This window comes from Papaver somniferum, unplaced genomic scaffold (assembly GCF_003573695.1).
Source record: "Papaver somniferum cultivar HN1 unplaced genomic scaffold, ASM357369v1 unplaced-scaffold_128, whole genome shotgun sequence".
NCBI classification, from domain to species: Eukaryota; Viridiplantae; Streptophyta; class Magnoliopsida; order Ranunculales; family Papaveraceae; genus Papaver; species Papaver somniferum.
Window position 1 is genome coordinate 7,833,478 of NW_020621936.1, and position 7,229 is coordinate 7,840,706.

Sequence of the window (7,229 nt, forward strand, 5' to 3'; positions counted from 1 at the left end):
TTCATTTCTGCTAACTTACATGTCGACTCAGCTAACTTACGTGTTGACTCTAGTAGAGAGGAATTTTGCTCGTATGACAGATTGGCGTGTGGATAGTAATTGGGCTCACCATGGTATGGACCATAACCTTCAAAAGGCTGATGTTCCCAACCATTATTCACACTATGGTCAAAGTAGTAACGTCCATTTTGAAACTCAGTCTGATATTCGTTGTATTGGCTATTGTAATACCAGTTCGACATTCTATTGCAGGGGTGTGAGTTGTCACACAAAATAAAACCCACTGACAGGGGATTCATGGGTGGATAGAATCTTACCTCCCGTACCAGACGGGAGATGAACCGTTGAAGTCGACTCAGGCCACCGACTCCGATGTCAGTGTACGAACCCGAGGGGCCGAGACAGTATCGTAACTGTCGTCCTTCCCTGCAAACAGTTGATATTTAATTTTGACCCTTCCTTAGGGTTTAAAAATAATGTCCAAGAATGTCCAAAAAGTCCAAACATAAAAATGTTCAAAAAGGAAAAGAAAAATTACAAAAATAACACCCTATTTATAGTTTCTAAAAATAAAACAAAATAACTATATACAAAATCTTCTTCTCCACTCCTTTCGGATTCCTCTTTTCTTTCCTTCTTTGGCGATGCTTTCATTTTATAACACTTTTTCTTCCCTTGTAGCTTCGCTCCAAATCTGAAAAAAGAACCGAAAAATACCAAAACGCGTAAAAAAGAACAAAAAATAATAAAAAGAAAAAAGAAACCTAAAACAAATCTAAATACAAGTCCGCGTCGGCGGCGCCAAAAATTGATGTAGTTTTTCAAGTGGTAAATAAAGTTCGTTCAAAGACTTGTAAAGATTTGATTTCAGACTTAATACTAAAAAATATATACAAAAGATGTCACAAATATCAAGAGGTACTGAGAGTTAAGATTCCACCAATTCTCATATTCACGTGGTTCAACTATCGATTCCAGACAATTATAGCTCATAACATAATAAATATTGACACTTTATTCTTTGCCAATGTAGATTTTATAAAAGATTGACTGTAAATCACAAGCATGACGTATCAAAAATACTAAGACCAAGCATACGCCATCAAACAAAATCACAAACAAAAACACAAATTTTCACCAAAAACACGTATGAACACATAAATTTTCACCAAGAAGATTATAAGGTCAAAAAGCTATGGTGAAAGATGAACCTTTCACTCAAAATCGGATCCAAAAAAAAAGCACTAAAAAAAATGCATCTTTATACTGTTTACTACTCCATAAAAGGTGCAAAAAAACGTTGTTTTATATTTCTTTTTCATAAATGCAAGAAAATTATGCGCATATATTTGTTATGGAAGTCGTATGTAGAAGTCGAACTCTCACAATCATCGTTAAAAACCATGTGCTCTACCTTTTGATCTAAGATAACACAGTTCAAAGTCTATGATATAAATCAATGCTATTTATACTCGTCTCAAGTAAAATGACATCAAAGTTATTGAAAAAATACTTTACCTCTCATGATGATTGCAATTTTCACACGTTCTGCTTGTGAGAATCATAATTATCACTAGACACCAACTCACTGAAAAATCAAAGGTGTACATAAGGCCAAGCTTCAGTTGAATACTCTTGAGTCAACACTTTTTGTAGGAGAGTCGTATGACGATTCAAATCCAATATATACTGCATTATGCGAGAGAAAAACTCAACAAAATAATATCAATTAAGTTAAGTATGAGAACAAAGATTCAAATAGTAATTTTTTTCTTCTGAATATAGAACTTCCTCCAGAGTTTTGTACCACCCTTTGTGTATACACTTGCGACTTCCATCTTCACATGAATACTCGTGCGAAAGTATATTTTGGGTGTTTCTCTCGTGAATGACACCCATGATCATAGTTTGTGACTTGTCTAATGGTCTTGGAAAAAACAACGACGAATGACATATCATACTGAACATCTTGTACTTTAACTATAATCTTGAGAAAAGCGAAAGCACTATCGTCCCAAATTGCATACCGAAGTCTTCAGTTTCTCTAAAAGTAACACTGTCTCTAGGTTGAAGTACCCGACCCTTGAAATCAAAAACTGAAAAGAAAATCATAATTTGCGAAGTAACACCAATAAGACATGAAGTACCACCAACATTTAAAACACATATTATATAAGTCTTAGGAAAATCTTTAAGGAAAAAGAAAAACCTCATTGAAATGAGTCACTTATCATGATTTTTAGGTCCAGTTTTAGATAATCCTTGAGGAAGTTGGAGATACGTTTTGACGTGATCATTTGTATCATTAAGAATATATGTGGCAAGCCTATAATCATCTTCCTGATCCAAAACCTACAAGAAGTTCAGCTCCTTATTGTTAAGAGATTGGATATACAAGATGATACTGAGATCATATATTCCTTGAGTATCTCACTCACTAAGTTTAACTGGTCAGTGGTCACATTGGGAAATGGTACAAGAGTAAAATATATTTTTCAATGCCCGATATAAGCATTTTTTTAAGAGTCAATTTGGCAACTCAAAACACATGGAACTTACACAACAAAACTTCACGAAGGAATGGCTCATGACCTTAATTAGGAAGTTCGATGTAGGAAGCATTTTAATACGTTAACATTAGAACTAGCGTCAAGTTCAAGATTAAATACCAAATAACCTCAAAAGATGAGTTACAAAGAGCCGTTGTTGCTTCTGGAGAGGAGGTTTCAAAGAATTCTCAACAAAGATGATGACTATATCATCTCCCCTCTTTTAAAACACTAAGTCATATGAGATCTCACGTCGCACGGTGAGTGTGACATCCCCCTCAAATTAAATTGGATAAAAGCTTTCATACAGAACAATTCTGGAGAGAACAAGTGGCGGAACTCTATTGGTTGAGACATTAAAAGCTAGATTACACTCCATTTACACCCTGTATTTAACTGGCCGTTTGTAACACCGTTAGCAAAAACGTGGTTATACAACACTTATGTGTGGATTTACACTTAAATAATTACTTACACTTGATTTACACCAAAAACTTAACTGGACGTTACTAACGCAGTTAAGTAGACGATACATCTGTGAAATCTAATGTCTCCAACGAAACCTAAAACCAGCCTATCGAACTAAAAGCCGTCTCCTTTCTCATGATTTCTTCTGAACTCACCTTCTTCCTCCTTTCTCCCTACTTTTCAGCTTCCAGACCTCTGCCTGCTTTCATTCTTTCGTTAGATAAAACATTCAAGTACCAATGTTCTTTTCCCTAGCGATGTCAATAAATATAAAATCAATGTCAGCATCACCTGTTTACTCCATATATTTCTCCCCCTTTTTGTCACAAAAATGACAAAGAAACGAAAAAATAAAGGACAACACGAAAAGAATCTTACAAATCTCAGAATAGACTTGCGAACCTGTAGAGTTAGGCACGAGGGTTCCACACATCACGTTCTGATAACCAATATCAAAACCGAAACTACAAGTAGTCTTATTTTGATATGTTACCAAGGAAACAATTGTCCGAAACAGTTTTTCCCATTTAGTTTAGCAAACCAAAAACAACTAATCACATTAGTCCCTTTGCTAAACCGATTGTTAAAAAACAACCGCTTAATTCGATAAGACCAAAATAAAGATAAACTCCATTTTTCTCATCAGCTTCTAATTATCCATAAACTTAGACCTTTAAATTTTAAACAAGCCAAATACTAGGTTAGTTAACTAGCATTTCCTTGTTTAGGCATTCGATTAGGCTTGAATAACCGAAACCTCACTTTGATAAGACAAACTAATATCAGAATTAACTTAGTTTCTTATCCGGAATGGAATTGGACTAAACAACTCATCCCGTACACATATTATTTCGTTAAGCCATAAATAATTCATACAAACCAAAATAAATCAACTTGCATAATTATTCACCTCAACTGGAAGCAATTGAATCAACATAGACATTAAAAGCACCGCAATTGCACCGTAATTTTGTAAGCCTAAACCATTGATACTATACAAAAGCAAGATAACAATAATTTTTCTTAGCCAGATCAATTGAATCACACACACACATCAATTGTACCGAAATTTTGTAAGCCTAAACAATTGATACCACACAATAAAGCAAGATAACAATAGTTTTTCTTAACAGGAACCAATTGAAACACACATCCATACACACATCATGGAACAAATATCAATTGAACCTAAATTTTACTAAGCAAAAGAAACAAATATATATAATATAAACTCAGGCTTTTCTTAAACAAGAAAAAAATTAACTAACAAGATTTTTACCTCAAATTTCGCATCCACTTATGCAATATGATAGCATTTTCGTCCGGGGAGAATTCATATCAAAATATCACCACGTTGTCATCCTTATGCATAAACAAAAGAATAACAACACACCTCAACCTTTACCAGAGAAAGGTTGAAAACCGGTTTTAACAATTGCAAGCAAAGGTTGAAAACCGTCGAAACACATATGCTTTTATGCTAAACCAAAACCGATTCAACATATTGTGACTTTTTCATATATTGTTTCTATCAGAACCCTTCATGATCTTTTGATAAAGCGTACCTACTAGGGCTAGAATTTAATCCCACTAAATCAAAAAGTCACCCAAACCTTAAGGGTTCACAATATATGAAATCGAATATTAAGGTAGTAAAACCGAAAACAAACATCCCATAAAACATACATAGCAATAAGATAAAAGCAATTAAGCACAAGTTATGTAATCCGAAAACTATCACAAGAAAAATTACTAATCAAATAATTTTATTCATAATAGACCAATACAATCAATGACAGATTTCTAAAATTGATGTTTATTTTTCTTCTCATTTGTGAAACTCTGAAATTGTCTTTTTAGAGTTTTCTTCCAAAACCGAAACCGGATCAGCAGATTTCACCGGATTCCAATCATATTCTATAATCACAAGCCTATATTCAAGACTCATAACACTGTCATTGACTTCTTTAACTTCCTTTCCTCGAATCCTTTTCCATGTTCCTTACTTCACATAAAATTAGATCCAATTTTAGTGAGACACTATTGAGAAGATTATCACTGAGAGAAGAGATCTCTTCATTAGGAACATCATGTTGAAGCTCTGGAGATGAATCGGAATCCCCATCAGAAGACTCAAGACGAAGTTTCTTGTGTTGCAAACATTATAGTCCAAACCTTTTCAGTTTTCCGAGAACTGCAACTAGAGGTAGACATTTTTTCAGAGCTCTATGAAAATGAAGTAAGATATCTTACTTCTTATAACCTTTAGACCTTTTCTTCAAAGATCCTTGAGAATATTTTTCATAACCGAAAACTCAAAAATTCTTATTTGGTAATATTTAAAACTAAATATTTACATCTATATCCTTACAATATAATATCACGGGTAACATGTAAGGATTCATGATAATCGGTTAGATTATCCGAATTTGATTGTTGAAATTTCTTCCTTATGAGATTTCAACAAGGTGTTTGAGCACTTAGATTCACTTCTTAATCTCGTTGTGGGATCATGATCCTCAAAGAGATTGTTCTCTTTTTTCGAAGAGATTTTCGATCTAGGATTAGATATTGAATTTCTGGTTTTATACAGTCTCTCTCTGTCTAGTATTCAGACTTTCCCTTTGAAAATGACCACTTTGTTTGCACAAAAATCAAACACCAGAACTATTATTTTTTCTGGAATTGAATCCCTCAGATTTCTTTATTCTTACCTTCTTGTTTATTGAATCATTCATCCTAGGTGATGAATTTTTAAAGCAGTTGAGTGTCTCTCTTAATTTCTGATTTTCTGCTTTTAAGACCCTAATCTCATCTTGACAAGAACGAATATCAGAAATGAGTTTAGATACTTGTAATCTTTCAGAGCATTGAGTAACCTCGATTTTCTTCAGACGCTTGTTAAATTTCTCTTTATCATTCAGAAAACTCTGTTTGAGTTGATCAAGCGATGACTTTATTTCAGCAATGTCAGATTTAAGAAGGTGAGTTCTTTTATCTTTACAAGGAAAAGTTTTTCCGAAAATCAAAGGAGTGAACTATTCATGAGCATCTATATTTGATAGGGTTTCAGAATCATAGATTTCCTCAATGGTTGCAACATGATCTATCTCATGAACTTGATTATTCTCACTAGGACAATAATCAAGAGTGGCAGTATAAGCATTTCTTTTCCACTGTGTGTCCTTGGTTGGAAAATATGGAGAGATATGGCCGAAGCCTCTGCACTTGTAACATTGAGGAATAACATCATCATCATCCCAGGTGTCTTCACGTTTATGTGGAGGAACACTTTTTCTTTTTGACACTTGTGCTCCTCTTTTTCGATGTCTCAACAGTTTTTTGAATCGTTGAGTAATAAGAGACAAGTGATGGTTTAGTTCACTTTCATCTTCAGTAAAGAAATCTTCCTGATTATCGTAATCTTCCGAGTATTGAGTCGAAACTCCCTTTATGGCTTTATAGCGCAGATTGTCTTTTTGTTTAGACAAATTTTCTTGATCAAATATCTTCCATTTTCCAACTAAGGAACTTCTAGATAGAGACGAAAGATCATTATCTTCAATGATTGCATGTTTCTTAGAATCGTATCTTGATGGAAACGATCTTAGAATCTTTCATACTATATCCTTTTCAGATATAGTCTTTCTTAACGAGAAAGAAGCATTAATTATCTCAGAGAGTTTAATGCGAAACTCCTCAAAAGTGTCGTTGTCATCCATTTGAAGGTTTTCCCAGTCTGAAGAATTTCCTTCGAATACGATCTGAGGATTATCCCAAGCTTCTTTCGAAGTTTGACATGTTGACACATGATGTTGTAAATCACGACTTACAGCATGAATAATAACATTCAAACCATATGAATTCTGCTTTGCAAGTGCATTTTCTTCGTTCGAAAACTCTGCCAAGCGTTTAAACTCAGTCTCTAAATTTTCTCTCTTTGGAAGAGTATAACCATCGACGACTAATATCCAAGTATTAAAGTTTCCACCATAGATAGTTTGTTCCGTCAAATCTTGGCGGTACGTTAATTGAAGTCGATTCATGAGAACTCGAGTTCATTCTTATAAGTTGGATCTCACCAAACACAGATTGTTAGATCTTTTCGTGTTTGACTGCTCTGATACCAATTGAAAAGGCGAGGGTACCCAAATATACCTCAAGATAAAACTTTTCCTACCTATAAGTCCTTTATCCGAAAGTGATTGTCTA